Source organism: Lissotriton helveticus, chromosome 11 (assembly GCF_964261635.1).
Source record: "Lissotriton helveticus chromosome 11, aLisHel1.1, whole genome shotgun sequence".
NCBI lineage: Eukaryota > Metazoa > Chordata > Amphibia > Caudata > Salamandridae > Lissotriton > Lissotriton helveticus.
Window position 1 is genome coordinate 131,021,520 of NC_136072.1, and position 17,270 is coordinate 131,038,789.

Genomic DNA, 17,270 nt, shown 5'->3' on the forward strand with positions numbered 1-17,270 from the left:
GTGCAACTCAGCCACTGCTGGCACTGTGCCAGCTTCTGCTCACGTACACAGAGAAGAGGAACGTACAGACATTCCAGTTATAGGTGTAGCAGCATACCTGCTCCTTTCTAAATAGCACAATGACATCTGCTCCCACCAAGTCAAAGATTTGGTAGAGAGCTGGTAAGAAAGCCCTTCAGAGACTGTAAATGCTTTAGCGTTCAGGCTGCATTACACGGATGTACTGAAAATAGCAGGTTTCTGACAAATGGTTCGAATCACAGTCTGTTTGGGGGGAAACAGAGGGCACTGGTGGAAGTAGTGGAGGCAGGAAATCAGACGACTGCTCTTGGAGTTCAGAATTAGGGTGCAGTTCCATCCAGTGGTGAACAGCGGTCGGACAGTCTGCTACACATGATTGGAGAGGTGTAAGAGTTGGAAATGAAAGGATTTGGCTGCCACAGATGTACAGGTGATTGGAAAAGCTGAAGGAGGAGAGGTCTCTAAATATAAAGGTGTAAAGAGAAATAAAGAATGGCCTAGGACTGATCCACGAGGGATGCCTACTGGGAGTATGACAGAATTTGAGGATGTATTATTCTATGTGACTAAGGAGAAGCGAACTTAGCAAGGGACCCACGTCTGGGCACACCCTGCCAACTTTGGCAAGCCTGGCTTGGCAGTTCGGGATGGACTGTTCCCATGAGAGATGGAGGAGAGTGTCTGAAATGTTACCGCACTCCCTCCGTCTTCTCCTTGTGTTTGCTTTGTTTGCCCCAAGTTGGCAGGGTATGCCCAGACATGGGTCCCTTGCTCACTTTGCCACTGGATTCAAGCTAGCCTGGATGAAAAGGGGTGTTACCCCGAAACCGGTCCCAGGATGCTTGTTTCTGGTTCAGGGAAGAACTGGCTTGGCAGTTCGGGTTGGACTGTTCCCATGATGCACAGGGTCAAGACTGATTTGCATATAGCTAGGTCTGAACTGAGGTGGCAAAGTGAGCTGAATAACGATGATGGATTCAACCCAGATCTGTTATTGGTGGTGAGTGTCTGAAAAGTTTCAGCGCTCCGTCCATCTTTATTTCATAATTTTTTCTTACAGATGGTACTACTATCTGAGAAAAGCTCTCACCTCGTTATTAAACGTTTAACAATGAAATACAGAAGTATGTAACTGAAAGATGACTAGTTAACCTTTTCTAGGGGGCTTCCACTGCACGTGAACACATCACAATGTTCTGAGTAACTTTGGATGCGTTTGATCTTGAAACTTTGTTTTTAATCTGCTGATTATGCAGCAAATAATGGACTATGTGACAAATGCGGCAAATCAACACATACACAAAATAAATTGCGGCCGTAGAATCGTATAACTCCAGGGACCCGACTATAACCATGGCAAACGAATAGCTGCTGATAGATAGTACTTCAGTTATGGGGTTACAAAGAAACACTAATGCATTCTGGGAGTTGCAGTCCTTCATCTTATCTGAGCCAACTGATCCTGGTTCCTTAACAGCTTCTCTAGTGCCACCTCTTTATGCTCTGCACACCACCAGTGAACTTCCTATGTTTCTATCTCCACCTCAAACTTCTTTTTCAAACAGTACAGCAAAACATCTAAGTTCAATACCACATGAAATATTAGTTGTTTCCTCTACTCAGTTGCAGAAAGTACATGATGTGATTTTACATTCAGAATTATGAAGGACAGCAAGTAAAGCATTTTTTCAAAATTAATGGCTGCCGTTAGATGGACTGGGCAAGATGGTTCATCTTTTTTGAAACTCAAACCCATGGCAGGCTGCCAGGAAGGGCAAGCGCCAGAATGCAGAGTAGGAAAAAAAAGCACTAGCACCAGCTTACCTGTTCCTGGGGCCTCGATTTCGGCTACTGCTACCTTGGGATCTCCAGGAACCGCCGCAAAAATGTTCTTTAGGAATCTTGGATGTCTGACAAGAGAGCAAAAGTTAAAAATAAGACCATATTTTAAAACATACTTCACGCCGCTCTTCGCTAATTAGTACCTGCCTTGTAATACAACTATTGTGGGGCCTAGCTGTAGCAGAGAGATCAGTCACACAAAGAGTAGGCAAGGATTTGGGATGATATGGGTATATTTCTAGCATTGGAGGATGCTTTCCTTTTATGAAAGTGTTAAGGGACAATTAAGGGGGGTTCCATGTGGGAGGTTTTGAAATGGAGAAAACCAGTAGGTCTACTTCCAATAGAACCTGCTAAAAGTCTAAGGTGGCCTAAAATAGGTGCCTAATTTGAAAATAAAAAATATATGTAAATAAAAATTAAAAAAAAGTGCATGGTTCCAAAGTTCTTCCTAGGAGCCACCTGTGGAATGGTGGGATTGCTGACTATTAGGCTAAATAAGTCTTAATTGTGGTGCTCTGGTCTTCCTATTCCATCAACCTACACTTCCTGTCTCTCCATTTCTCTCTCGCAGATTTGCAATTTTTTTTCTTATAACAACATTTGCTTTTGTTTTACTGAAAACACCCCGAGATTTCCCTTTGCAGTTTATACACATTACCTCCTGGCCCTCCCTCGCCTTCCTTCTTAACGTGTGAGGCCCCCACCTCCCTCTAGACCCACCCCCAGCCTATAAAAACTCTGCCCGCCCCCACCTTCTCCAGTTCTTTTTTTGTCTTCCTAGGTGAGACTTAAATTTAATCTTCCTCTCTGTGGCAGTGCTGGGAGTTTTTGTTCTGGTTTGCTGCTGCGGCGGTGCACTCAGCAGCGTTCTCTCAGTGATGCGGTGTCTTCACGGTCTCCTCGTGGTGGAGGGTTGGGGTACTGCCTCAGGAAGTCACGACGGAGTACGGCGGTCCTCCTGCGGCTGGGGCGGTGTGTCCGGGTCAGGGTTGCCATGCGGCTGCTGCACCCGAGTCTCCACGCATCGATGAGCCTTTGTAGGACGGGTTTTGACCCGTCATTTTATTTCTTCTGCGAAATTGGTGGTTTTGTCCTGATTGGGGGTTCTTGTCTGCTTTTTATTGGAGGGCGGAAGAATTGGTGTTTGCCGTACTTATTAGGTGGCTGTATGTTAGGTTCTTCATTATACAGCAACCATGGGTCACAAGAAATTGTTCAAAAGGAACAACCGGGTGTCTTCTTCATCTTCAGATGGGTCTCCGGTCCCACTGAAGAGCCCTAGAAGCCAAGGCTCGGCAGGGGGGGGGGGGGGGGGGGGGGGGGAGGGATAGCGACTTGCCTCGTGTCTAAAGAGGAGGTGCAGGGCATGATTAAGGTTGCTGTGTCTCTGGCTTTGCAGGCTCGTCCTATGCCTACTGGTCTGTCCCGTCCACGTACATTGGATCCTGGGGGTGATTTTTCCCCATTGGAGGGTAAGGGTCCTTCTACTTCCTATGGCGGAAAGTATGTCTCCAGGGACGGGATATGGGACATTCTGGCTCATGTACGGGGCAATTTAGGTTTTCCTCATTTTCACTTGGGCGAGGACTGTGGGACTCTTTTTCCTCACTACACGAAGCCCTCCCAGTTGGGCATGCCATTTGAGGGCCCTGTGAAAGAGATGGCACTGAGTGAAGGGCGCGAGGTGTGCAAATTGCCGGTCCTTCACTTCCTCCAGAAACTCTACTTGTTGGAGGGGACAACTCCTTGCCGCACAATGTGAAGTTGGACTCTATCCTGGCCACACTGATTGACAAAACAGCTATTCAACCTGAGTATTGTACCCCGACTGATGCTACTGATAAGAAGGTAGACTTTGGCCTAAAAAGGGCATTTGCAGATGAAAACTTAGAGACAAGGGCTAGCCTTTTCTCTGCCTATTTTGTGCAGTCCTTGATGCAGGATTTCAAGAAATTGGCAGTGGCTGTTCAGGAAGGCTCTGAACGGTCTGAACTTCTGGCCGCCATGGAGCAGCAGGCTAAGCAATTGGCTGACATTTCCTCTGACGTTATTAAATCGTCGGCTATGTCCACTGGTGCCTTGGTGGCAGCTAGGCATTCCTTATGACTCCAACACTGTAAGGCTGATCCAGGGGAAAAGGAGGTGGCTTTGTTGGAATTGACGTCCTCCCGGTCATCCCCAAAGCGTGAGTCCGGTCAGTCTTTCCAGAGGAGGTGTTTTCAGCCCAGTTTTTCTCCCAAGGCCGCTGCCTCTACGCCTAAGGGCTCTGCCAAGAAAGGTCCCCGACAGTTACGGTCTGGAAGGTTCACTGCCCGTAGGAGGCCAACTCAGGCATTTTCTTCCAAGGTGGCAACAGGATGTTTCAGATTGCTGGGTCCTGAACTGTCAATCATGGCTACATGGGTTTGAAGGACTCCTGCGCTAGTCTCTGGTCCATGCAGAGTGGCTCTGCTGAAGGGGGGTGTCAAGTTTGCTTGCCAAAACAGGCCATCTGCCGGGTTTGGGTCAGAGAAGTTGGCACTAGGGCGAATTTCATTTAGTTCCTGGTAAAGAAGGAGTCTGGCGGTTTTCGACCCGTTCTGGATCTCAAATGGGCCAACTCCTGGGTTTGAACTGTTCACTTCCGTATGTTGACCCTTCAAATAACTATTCCCTTGGTTCGGTCGGGCGAGTTTTTGGCCTCCTTGGATCTCGAGGATGCCCATCTCCACGTCCCTGTCGCCACCTCTTCTCAGCATTTCCTGAGGGTCGCAGTGGGGGACGCTCATTTTCAGTTTTGTGTTCTTCCCTTCGGCCTAAAGTCCTCGCCCAGGATCTTCACGAAGTTCCTGGCACCTCTCATGGCTCTCCTTCATCCTTATTTGGATGACCTCTTACTACATGCAGCCGAAGAGTCTGTTTTGCTTGCTCATTTCTGGAGTGCCTTGAAGGTTCTTTAAGGACACGGCTTTTTGGTGAACTGGAAAAAGTCTTCTTTGTCCCTCTCTTAGAACATGGTGTTCATCGGGCTTGTTTTCAAACTCTAGTCGGCCAGGTTACTCTGTCCGACCGGTGCCTAGTCTCTCGTCCATTACAGGTCCTGGCGTTGATGTCCCTGGAGGATACTCCAGCGGTGGAGTGGGTGAGGGTGCAGGGGAATTTGGCTTCTGTGGTGTTTCTGGTACCCTGGGTTCGTTTTCACCTTCTTCGCCTGGCCAACTGGATTCTGTTGGGTTGGTCTCCAGGGTCTCGGAGTCTATTGTCTCCCCTGCCAATAGTTCAAGCTCAAGTTCAAAATTTGTATAGCGCACTACTCACCCAGAGGGTCTCAAGGCGCTTGAGGGAGGGGGGGATGCTTTACTTATCGAATATCCAAGTTTTTAGTTGTTTTCTGAAGGAGAGGTGGTTCTGTGTAAGGCGGAGGTGGGTGGGGAGAGAATTCCAGGTCTTGGCCGCTAAGTAGGAGAAGGACCTTCCCCCCCATGGTGGATCTTTGGATACGTGGAACTGCGGCGAGGGATAGGTTGGACGATCGAAGTTGGCGGGTGGGGGTGTAAAAGGACAGGCGCGTGTTGAGGTATTCAGGTCCTAGGTCGTAGAGGGCTTTGTGTGCGTGGGTGAGGAGACGGAATGTTATTCTCTTGTTGACGGGGAGCCAGTGGAGGTCTTTCAGGTGTCCGGAAATGTGAGCTTGGCCGGGGATGTCTAGGATGAGTCTGGCTTAAGCGTTTTGGATGCGTTGGAGTTTTTTCTGTAGTTTGGTTGTGGTTCCAGCGTAAAGAGTGTTTTCGTAGTCCAGTCGGCTTGTGACCAGTGCATGGGTGACCGTCTTTCTTGTTTCGGTGGGGATCCAGCGGAAGATTTTTGTGAGCATACGTAGGATCTTGATGCATGATGATGAGACGGCGTTGACTTGTCTGGTCATTGAGAGGGAGGAGTCGAGGATGAAGCCTAGGTTACGTGCATAGTCCGTTGGTTTGGGTGCGTTTCCCAAGGCCGGTGGCCACCATGAGTCATCCCAGACGGAGGGGGATGATCCTAAGATGAGGACTTCCGTTTTGTCCGAGTTCAGTTTTAGACGGCTGTTCTTCATCCACTCGGCTACTTCTTTCATCCCTTCATGTAGGTTGGTTTTGGCGGTTTTTGGGTCTTTGGTGAGGGAGAGGATCAGCTGGGTGTCTGCGTAGGAGATGATGTTGAGGTTGTGTTGGCGCGCGATGGATGGGAGGGGACTCATGTATACGTTGAAGAGGGTGGGACTGAGTGATGATCCTTGTGGTACGCCGCAGATGACTTTGGTGGCTTCTGATCTAAAAAGGGGGAGGCGGACTCTCTGGGTTCTTCCGGCGAGGAACGAGATGATCCAATCCAATGCTTGTCCTTTTATTCCGAAGTTGCTGAGGCGTTGTTTAAGGGTGCTATGACAGACTGTGTCGAAGGCCGCGGAGAGGTCAAGTAGGATGAGGGAAGTTGTTTCCCCGTTGTCCAGTAGAGCTCGAATGTCGTCTGTTGCTGCGATTAGGGCGGTCTCGGTGCTGTGTTTGGCTCGGAAACCGGACTGTGAAGGGTTGAGGGATTTGTTGGATTCGAGGAAGGCGGCTAGCTGACGGTTGACGGCTTTCTCAATGACTTTGGCAGGGAATGGGAGGAGCGAAATGGGGCGGTAGTTCTTAAGTTCAGTGGGGTCTGCTGTGGGTTTCTTCAGGAGGGCACTGAGTTCAGCATGTTTCCAGCTTTCCGGGAAGGTAGCAGAGTTGAGGGAGCAGTTGATGACGTCTCGGAGATGGGGTGCGATAATGGAGTCTGCTTTGTTGAAGATGTGGTGGGGACATGGGTCAGTTGGCGATCCTGAGTGGATGGAGTTCATCAGGCGGATGGTGTCTTCAGTGGTGATTGGGTTCCAGGCGCAAAGGTTGTTGGAGGGGGGTTTTAGTTCGGAGGTGGGTGGGGTGGACTGGTCGCCGAAGCTGTTATGTATGTCAGCAATTTTGTTGTGGAAGAACGAGGCTAGAGAGTCGCAGAGGTCTTGGGATGGAGTGAGGTCGTTGGTGCTGGCGGTGGGGTTGGTAAACTCTTTGACAATGTTGAATAGTTCTTTGCTGTTGTGGGCGTTGTTGTCGAGTCGATCCTTGAATGCTGATTTCTTGGCGGATCGGATCAGTTGGTGGTGTTTGCGGGTGGCGTTCTTGAATGTGGCCAGGTTGTCAGTGGTTGTGTTTTTTCGCCAGGCTTTTTCGAGGGTGCGACAGATCTTCTTGGAATTCTTGAGGTCGTCATTGAACCAGGGGGCTTTTTTGCTACCTTGCTTGATTTGAAGGTTTTTCAAGGGTGCTAATTCGATAGCGCTGTGGGTGATCCATTGTGTTAGGTTGGTGGCTGCTTGGTTAGGGTCCTATGATTTGGCAGGGGGGTTTTGTTGAAGTGATGAGAAGAGCTGATTGGTGGTAAGTTTGTTCCAGTTTCTGCGGGGAATTGGTTGTGGGTGGTTGTGGGTCGTAGTCTTTTTGTAGTTGAAGTGAACGCAGCTATGGTCCGTCCAATGGAGAGCTGTGGTGTGGTTGAAGGAGATGTGCTTGCTGGAGGTGAAGATTGGGTCGAGCATGTGTCCGGCATAGTGGGTGGGGGTGTCAACGAGTTGTTTGAGTCCGAGATTGGCGAGGTTGTCCAGAAGGGTGGTGGTGTTGCTGTCGTTGTTATTTTCCAGGTGGAAGTTGAGGTCTCCCAGTAGAATGTAGTCCTCGGCGGGGAGGGCGTGTGGGCTGATGAAGTCAGTGATGTTTTCGCTGAATTGTGTGCGGGGTCCTGGTGGCCTGTAGATGAGGGTGCCTCCGAGTGTGGTCTTGGGGTCTGTGTGGATCTGGAAGTGAAGGTGTTTGGAGTTTGCAAGGTTATCGTCGGAATTGGTCGGGATGCGGATGGTATTCTTATGGACAATGGCGATGCCTCCTCCTTTTTGGTTGATGCGGTCCTTTCGGATGATCTTGTAGCCGTCCGGGATGGCTTTGGCGATGTCGGGTGCTGATGAGGCGTTCATCCAGGTTTCTGTAAGAAAGGCGACATCCGGCGATGTGGTGTCGAGTAGGTTCCAAAGTTCAATGGCGTGTCTGTGGACCGAGCGGGTGTTGAGTAGGATGCATTTCAAGTTGTTAGTGTCGGAGCTCTGTTTGGAGTTTGTGGATTTGGTGTGGGTTCTGATGCAGTCGAACTTGCAGGAGTGGCAGGTGAAGGGTCCATGGGTGTGTCCTGGGGCGGATTGGTAGCAGTCTGGCATTCGGCCGGGATTAAGTGCTGAGAGGGATGCGGAGTCGTACGTTATGCGGGTGGGGTGGATTTTGCGGGGGCCAGGGGGATTGGCGCTGGGCGCGGTCCAGGCGCGGACGGGCGTAGACGGGCTTAAGTCTTCGTCATATGTGGATAGTGGAGGGGTGGGGCGGGCTACGAGGCACAACAACAACAAAATGGCTGCAAAGCAAAAGCGAAACAGGGCGAGATTGGGGCACAGTTTGTGGTGTCTCAGAGATATGGGCAGAGGCACAATCGGGCACAAATGACTCACGAAGCAATGTGATCAGTGTAATACAATTTAGTTCAACGATCGTACCAGGCAGCTCCTAGAAACAATGCAGGCAATGAGAGCAATGCTAAAGCAATACAGCTCTACGATATAACAAACAAGCACAAACAATATTACAATAGACAATGCCAGCTAAGCGAGCGATGCGCAAATCAGCTGTTAGCAGCAAAGAACAGAGGGAGCGTACTAGCGCTACGATACCAGGAGCCAGGGAGCGACCGCCTCTGAGCGAGTCAGGAGGGTCACAATGACAGGTGGAGGTGGGGGCAGGCAGAGTTTTTTTTAGGCTGGGGTGGGTCTAGAGGGAGGCAGGGGCCTCACACATTAAGAAGGTAGGCGAGGGAGTAGGACTAGGAGTAATGCGATTATCAATAGTAATGGAAGCATTATTTACATCTTTCACGTGTTACAAGATTTACAATGTCACTTTTTTACAATGTCACTTTTTATAAATCAATCAATGTTATTTCAGTTTAAAGTAAAAAGTAATTCAACAATGTGTTAAAATCCAAAGTGAAATAATGCCACAGTTAGCTGACAGAGTAGGCCACATGTTGAGTTAATCAAAAAGCATACTTCTGCCCTCACAGCTTTTCAGATCAGAACATAAGGGAGTAAATATGAAAATGTGAAGGTGGCTATTGTAAATAGCTCACTCATGACCCATTTGTATCCTCAACACATGATAACTTCACCTCAGCGATGGCCTAGTTTTTAAACCTCCCTGTACCTTTGAAGGGTTGTTTCTAGTGCAGCTTCTTTTTCATCCGCTGCTTTCCCTCTTTGTCACGGTTTTCATCTCCTTCTCTTCCTGCTTCTTTCTCCCCTTTCTGTCTGTCTCACACTGATGAAAAGGATCTGCCGGTCTCCACAAACGAGTGTCAATACTCCCCACCTACACAAATTAAGACTGCTTAACCGCTACCGCGTTTTCCCGCTGTGCGCTGGAATTTAAAAAATGCGCGGTTTGTGACAAAGCCAGCTCGTCATCCGCGTAGCGCAGTTAACGCCCATGACGAGCTGGCTTTGTCATCAGCACTGAAGGGGTTAAAACCCACCGGTGACCGTAACCCAGCCAGGTTTTGCAAATTTGGAAGGTGAGTTCAGTGGCAGAGGGTGGGGTGGTGCGGGGGAGGGGGGATGCAAATATATATATAAATATATATATTTCAGCTCGCTCAAGGAAAGAAGATGCCGCACTTGCAGGTGATATCACTCGCTGTTTTCACTCGCTGTTTTTTCAACAGAAAGCAGGACGCGTTTCGGCTCACGCCTTTTTGACCACAATGTTTACCGAAAGAAAAACGCCATTTCTATTCTACATTTTCGCATGTGCAAATACGCTTACGTCATGAAAATAAAAAATGGACTTGATTAGTCAAAGGCATTGCCTTTTTTGAATGGTTTTCAATCGTGATTGTACATGATTCAAACATTCATAATAATCCTTGACAACAGCCAACATTTCATTTTTATATCATGATTGTAATATCGCTCTGTATGAGTGTGCGCACCATTTTTATAATGAATAATTATTTTAATGCCAAAATATTCGTTTTACACAAATTGAAAACTAGAATATCTCATGTCACAATTGTGACGTTGCCAGATTAGGAATGATTCTTCCATATTCCTTGCACAACAGCCACATATAAATAAAGCACAATATGCCCCTAAACTAAATTCCTAGGAACATGTTCCTATTATTCAAAAACCATTCTCAAAATGTCGGCATTATTTATATTATTAATATACTTGGTAACTGCGCATGAACCATACATGACAATTATATAACGAGTTGGAAAAAAAACACTGAATTTCCTCCTATAAATTTCATGAGCAGCCTTCACCTATTTAAATATACATATGTTACCAATACATTACCATTCGAGGACATGGTGTATAAAAAATACAAACATTAAATTCAAATCCACTACTAATAATAAAGTGGCATAGAAAGGCGAACAGTTAATTTCATGAAAATACTTTAACCTAAATGTATGGCCAATTCTTACTCAGGGTTTAGACCTCTAGGGGTCTTAGTCTGTTGATCTATTATAAATCTAGACTCTAGTCTCCTCCACCGGTCGTCTCTCTTTCACGAAGGCTCCAACCAACTCTCCTAACCAAGCCTAGGGCTGCTGTCAACAGCATGAGAGCAGCACCAGGATTGGTTGGAGCTGCCGCGCTCAGCGCTCTCAAGAGCAATGGAGGCCTGAACTTTCTCTAACCCAGCTGTCTAAGACAGCTAGGTTAGAGAAGTTTAAAATGCACGGCTGGCTGTTGAAAGATGGCCGGCCAGAGAGACATGCACATTTTCAATTGCACAGCTCCCTGCTGCCACTCTGCAGCACTGACTCCGCCCAGTCCGGTCACTCAGTTCGGGACGGGTCAATTGTTGAAAAATAAAATGATAATAAATAAACGTTATAACCATTTTTTTCAGCTCTGGCCTGGGGCTTTTCATTGTGGGGTCACACTCCTCTGCTCAAACGGAGGAGCCGCCCCTGGGTGGGTCCCAAGAGGGAATAAGGCGTGAGCACAGCCTTGCGACAGTATTCAGTGGAGGGGAGCATACCGGTCTTTAATACAGTATTCAAAGGGGTTGCACACCACAACCTACTGGGTGATGTTATCAGCATTTGTGTAGCGTCGCTGACCATTAGATATGCACTGTAGTGCTTTCATGATCTGGCTGCCATTTATGTATATATTCTGACTTTTCCACTGGCTGATTGGTTCTGCCTGGTTAGTATAGATTTCTTAAATGACGTTTAGTTATGGACCAAGTTGATTCATGGGAAAGTAAAAGTGCCGACGGTATGCCAAAAATCTGGGCAATTGTTTGTAGATGTAGGTTGTCTATTGCCCATTACACAGCCCATTCAGATTGCCTAATAGGTGCATTTCTAGCTAAGTAAATAGCTGAGCCTTGTGGTCAACAACGCCTTTGTGGAAAAAAAAAAAGTGACCCCTGTTTAAGGAGCGTGGGTGGCTTTAAAAAAGAAAACAAAATGTACCCCAGTTGGTAATGTGAACACAGAGATGAAGTCTTAGTCTGTGGCAGGCCACCATCTCTAGGATTGCATCCAATCACAGGGAGTAGTGACCTGCATAATTGATGTTCATCAGGTTTTTTTTTCTGAAACCCACTGCCAAAAGGCATTTTGCGATGTGACCTATAAGCAGAGGCCAAAGTGGGCGGGATCCATGGATACTATGTACAAAAAGAGTCCCCCTACTTTTTGTTAACAGACAATCCTCTCAGGCTGGCTAATTTCAAGAGTCAAAGTGCCTCAGATTTAGTAGGAGAGGAAGTCTCCTGTGCTGTGAAGCCAAACGAGTGACAGACAGATAAACAACAAACAAGCTTTTTTGCCTGGGTGTCTGCGGCCTGAAAGAAATTTAAATGTGAGCAATTGGTTAACATGCAAATGTAAAGGCTGCTCTGAAGCTAGTATTGGATTTAATTGATGGAGTCACTTGAAGCTATTTGATGACAATGATTTATTTTTTTTGAGAGATACTGAAAGGGTGTCATGAGCCATCTGTGGAGCACGTTGTTTTAATTGACACTTTAAAAAATGTTTGATGCAGGTACTGTCTGCGTAACACTAAAATCTACATTTTGGAATTACTTTTTTTCAATCTAAACCCTCTATCTTTCTGTGCATTTTGTGGCAGCATATGTTATACTGTGTGTAATTCTAGTTTAAAAATAATGACTTGCATATTCACAGTGCTTTCTGTCACAGGCTGGGACCTTGTTGCACAACAAATGCAAAAGTTGCATCTACCAGGATTACATTCTGTGCCTTTCCCACTGATTAGTTTAACTTGCATTCATTTAAGGCGTGCTTTATTTTAGATTCTGTTACCTGAACGTAAAACACCAACAAAACTACTGGATATTTTAGGCAAGCATGTGACTCTTCCCCCACGCTTAGTGACTCCACCCCCATTCTGGTAAGGATCGAAGTTCAAACATTTTTAATGTACTTTGACCACTGTCTAGAAGTACATAGGTTGTATTCCAAAATGACAAGCAGGTCGCAAAAAGTTGGTAGGCATTTTGCACCCACTATTTACGACATGCCTTTTAGTACATCTGGCCTATAAATTTGCATGGTAAGAAGAGTATGGCTTAATAGTTTTTAGAGTGGCAGGGGAGTTTCAAGCAAGTGGAATTGGGAGATCTAAACTGACTGCATGGTTTAATGACACCCAATACACATTCTCAGTGCCTAGTGCCCTTAGGCAACCCAAACACCACGTTGTGATCACAGGTCTTGGAATCTACATCTGAATTTGACATCTGAACTTCCTCAGAGAAGCACTGCAATTTGGGGAGGCAGAACAGGTTATCTAGGTATGGCTCATCAGTTTGAAGCAGTAGTTTATTTTGTGGAGTCGGAATGGATTCCGGAGGAACTCAAAAATGCTCAGGCTGTCAGTAGACTAATCAAGCCATGACAGTGACACATTACATGCAGATGCATGGGAAAATGCATGCTCATAGGTAGAAATAACAAGGGTAAATGTATTTTATTTTGCACTTTGACTTCGTCCTTTATCCATTCCAGTGTGGAGATTGAGATTGCTCAGTACAATTATTATTACACAATCCTATGAGAGTGCACCTGGACTATAAGGTGGTATAGTGTGCTATATATTTGGAGTCTGTAGAGGAGATCTGCATACAGCCTCTGCTCTTTTTTAGGGGTATCTTAACCTTTTAACCTTTTTAGCTGGATAAAAATATAAACGTTAATTTAACATGCTACTTTTATCAAACAATCTGAAGTCTGTAGCACTGTGAATAACATGTCTTAATAAAACCCACTCTCACCTATCAGGAGCCTCAAGGGGAAGAAAGGGTTTAAACAGGTCGCCCCCCACTCAACACATTTTAAACAAATGACCTGCCCTGATTCAATATGGAATCAAAGATCCCTGGTTTTTGTACTTGTATCCATTCAACAGAGCGTATTCTACCACCTCCTGTCTACGTGTGCTCAGTAAAGTCACAAGTTTCAAACTAAAAAATGTAAAAATGTGTGCAAGACACTCATGTGACTGAGCCCTCACCTCATTGTGCTTTTCTGAACAGGTGTATCATTCAAAAAAGGGGGAGGGGAGTTGACAGAGCCTCACGGGAGCAACACCCGGGGAGGAATGTGCAGGCTGGTACTCGCCTGTGTCCTTACGTTCTCATCATCAGCTATTGGAGTAGCTAACAAGGCGATATATCTGCTGCAGGTCTTGGCAGAAAGCCTACAATCACCTTCGTGGCCGCAGAGGAGGGAGAGGCGCCGGCCCCGGGACTGCGAGGACCAGTACAACACCTTCAGCTGGGTCCTCTTCCCGCGTGAGCCGCGCCCCCTCCCAGTGCCACGCCCCCAGTCAAGTGCCAATAACTACTCGCGGCCCCTGCTTCGCGGGGGCCGCTCGTGTAAGAGACGCTGCTGCTGCTGTGTTTGTTTTCCCCTCGCTACTGGAGTAGCTAACAAGGCGATATATCTGCTGCAGGTCTTGGCAGAAAGCCTACAATCACCTTCGTGGCCGCAGAGGAGGGAGAGGCGCCGGCCCCGGGACTGCGAGGACCAGCATACAACACCTTCAGCTGGGTCCTCTTCCCGCGTGAGCCGCGCCCCCTCCCAGTGCCACGCCCCTACAACCAAACACACTACTTATTAAACCCTGTAACGCGCATCGCGGGACGCGCGCGGGTCGGAGCACGGGGCGAAGCCCGGGCAAAGGGCGGGCCGTCTGTGGCCATCCGGGGACGTACCAGGACGGGACGGGCCACCTTATTTTCATTTTTACTTTTACCTTTCAACTGCGACCTATTAGATCCTGGTACCCTAGGGTCCTAGGGTCGAGTAATAACCGGCATCAGTGCGGTAGGTGTAACATCTGTCTTGTTGACTCTACCATCGGGGAGACGACTCTCTGAGCTGTCGGCGCATCAATCAACAACAGAGAAGGAAATATCACCTATACCTCGCTAATTCCTTCCAGGAAAACTATATGGCTTTTAAAAAGCTTAGATCTCGCACTATATTCATGAAGCGAATGGGCACTGAGGAAGCAGTTAGAAAATCTTCTGACAAAGCAATAAAACACGGCCAGATAAGTAGAACACCGGCAATTAGTAACTATTTCACAGCCTTATCACCAAAAAAGCAAGCTCCTACTCATGTATGGGAAATTCCAACAAGTATTGAAACATCAAAAATCAATGAGGTAACAGAGTTGCCCCTCCCAGACCATCAAATTATTCAAAATTCTACCGTTTCTGGTCTTGAATCCAACCAAAAGATATTATTCTCAACACAGGAATCACAAATTCCGAATCACGAGTCCTTACACTTAACATCTCTAACACCTATAAAACGAATAGGCAGCCTTTCTTGCACTGAGGATCCTTTTCAACACGAGATGAAGTCGATGGAAAATATCTTAGATCTTCAGTCAAATCCAGATAATTCACTCTACAAGTCCCAGGAAAAATCATTAGATCACGAAATAGTCCTTGATTCTTCATTGGACCCATTTCTTCTTAAAAACACTAATTCAATTAATACTACAACACCTATATCAAAAGCTCTTTACACCTTACAGGAAATACTGGAATCGGTTCTTTCCTTTTTAGGTAATATCTTGGAAAACTCCGATCAAACTTTAGATGTCCAAATTGGCATATTAAAATTCTTAGTAGAAGAAAAAAGGAAAAAAGAATTCGCTGATGCAACAAATAATAAACAGATAACTGATGCGAAGCAGGACAACCACATCATTTCTTCTAATATCATCAAAAGCACTGAGCCTCAAATTAAATGCGACATTAGTACCCAAACACTCGATGTAAAAATACTAGAAAAGCCAAATAAGAAGATCCGGAAAGATCTTAAGGACGTCAAAATATACTCCTTGAAGAACCTTTTTAGAGAAGAGCCTTTACCCACTGTTAAAGAGTACCCCATTTTTTCGGTTTCCAATAAACTAAACTTGCAAAAGTCAGGGTCCGATAAGGAAGAACAAGGAACCTCCATTAAACTTACACCTAATGATGTCGGAGACGACAAGATCTCCCAAACAAAACTCAACCAAGAAAAAAAGGGAAAAAACAGAAGAAGGAAACCGCTAAGAAGAATTATTAAAAAGAAATCCCGAAAGCTAAAATTCAAAAATACAATCACTCCTCAAAAAAATCAAGAGGGACAAAATGATAAAATAATATCTAACTTTCCTTTAGTAGAGGCAACTAGTGTTAGAAAAAATATACAATCAATAAAGCTACTGAACTATAGAGCGAATGAATATATACCTTCCAAATTCACTGAAAGAGCAGGACAGACAAACAAGGAAACAAGTGAAAATAATAATAAGATGCCTCTAGGCGGTGATCAAATTTTGACTAACCATTTACAATTTGAAGAACTCTTTCCAATCGATAATTTACCATTAAATCGAGGGAGGATAATTAATCTTCTACAGCAAATACATCCTTTACAATCTATAACCAGCAAAGAAATAGATCTGGTGACCTTCCCCACAAAAGAAAATTGTAAAATAGCGGAAGTAGCATTTTGGTCATCAGTAATTCCCTGGGATTATTATAAAGGAAAAAGAAACATTACACAAATGTGGTTATGATGTGATTGAAAGATTTCTTCCTAAGGAAATTAAAATTAAGAACAGGACTATTGGCCTCCTAGGCACTAATTTGAATACTCCAATTGAGAATTGTTATTCTAATAACTCTAACCAAGATGATTTAGGATCAACTCGCGCAAAAAAGGAAATTTTGAAAATACATGTGAATAATGGCGAAGGAAAAGTCTGGAGCCAAGACCTAGAAGCAACAGAGGACAAAAAATCAACAAAGTCTTGGGCTGGGGTCTCGGAGACATTAAACAGTAATAAATTACTTTACCATCAACATCTTACCGTTTAACAATGGTTTAGAGATCACTTCATGGAACATAGCCGGAAAAACAAATAATAAAATGAATGAAGCTCTCAAAAATCATCCTGATATCTTGGCTTTGCAGGAAACCTGGGCAACAAAATCTTTCAACCAGACGGGCTATTATGTCTATGATATTCCAGCTAAAGCTACAAACAGAGGCCACGCAAAGGGCGGATTGGCAATTTTGTTGAGTGAGGATCATTCATGGCCCCAAGAAGTTGTTGAGTCTAACTCTGATAACTTCCAATATTATTAAGGTTTCGCTGAAGACTCATAATCTAGACCAAAAAAAGGCCTTTCTACTCTTTAATATGTATGTCCCCCCCCGGGACCAACCAGGACGTCATTTTTGTCGAAACCTTGGATGCAATTGCACAGATAATTGAAGACCGAGCAAATATATCTTATTTAATCATGGGCGACCTGAATGGAAAAATTTCTAATGTCGAGATTGCAAAATGGGCAAAACTCTACGAAGAAGAATCGCTGGATCTATCTATCCCAATATTTCCTAAAGGGAAAGCTTCAGACAAGAGAGGAAAACTGTTATTAGCATGTTTACCAAACCTAAATGGGACAATTCTGAATGGCAACGTGGACGGAGACATACCGGCGTCTTTTACAAGACGAGGGAAAGGATCTCTAACAATTATTGACTATATAATATGTGGCATGGAGCTGGTGGATACAGTTTCATATTTGAACATCAACTTTTCAGATGATAGCGACCATGCTCTATTACACTTAATCACTGCTTGGTCGGTTATGCCCTCCTCGACAAACCGAATCATGTTCCATAAAAGTAATATCGAAATTAACAACAACCAGAGACGGATCTTTTGGAACTCGGCGACCTTGGATCATATCGCTGAAATG

At 45.6% G+C, this 17,270-nt stretch overlaps 1 protein-coding gene across 3 annotated transcripts in view; it reads right to left on the minus strand.

The window, feature by feature from the left end:
- SPTSSB (serine palmitoyltransferase small subunit B) overlaps positions 1-17,270 on the minus strand; it is an 82,932-nt gene that overhangs the window by 51,751 nt on the left and 13,911 nt on the right. For all 3 annotated transcript variants that reach the window (XM_078665605.1, XM_078665604.1, XM_078665603.1), the window contains exon 2: positions 1,846-1,931. The gene's annotated coding sequence lies outside the window, so the exon portion shown is untranslated. The remainder of the gene's footprint in view (positions 1-1,845; positions 1,932-17,270) is intronic.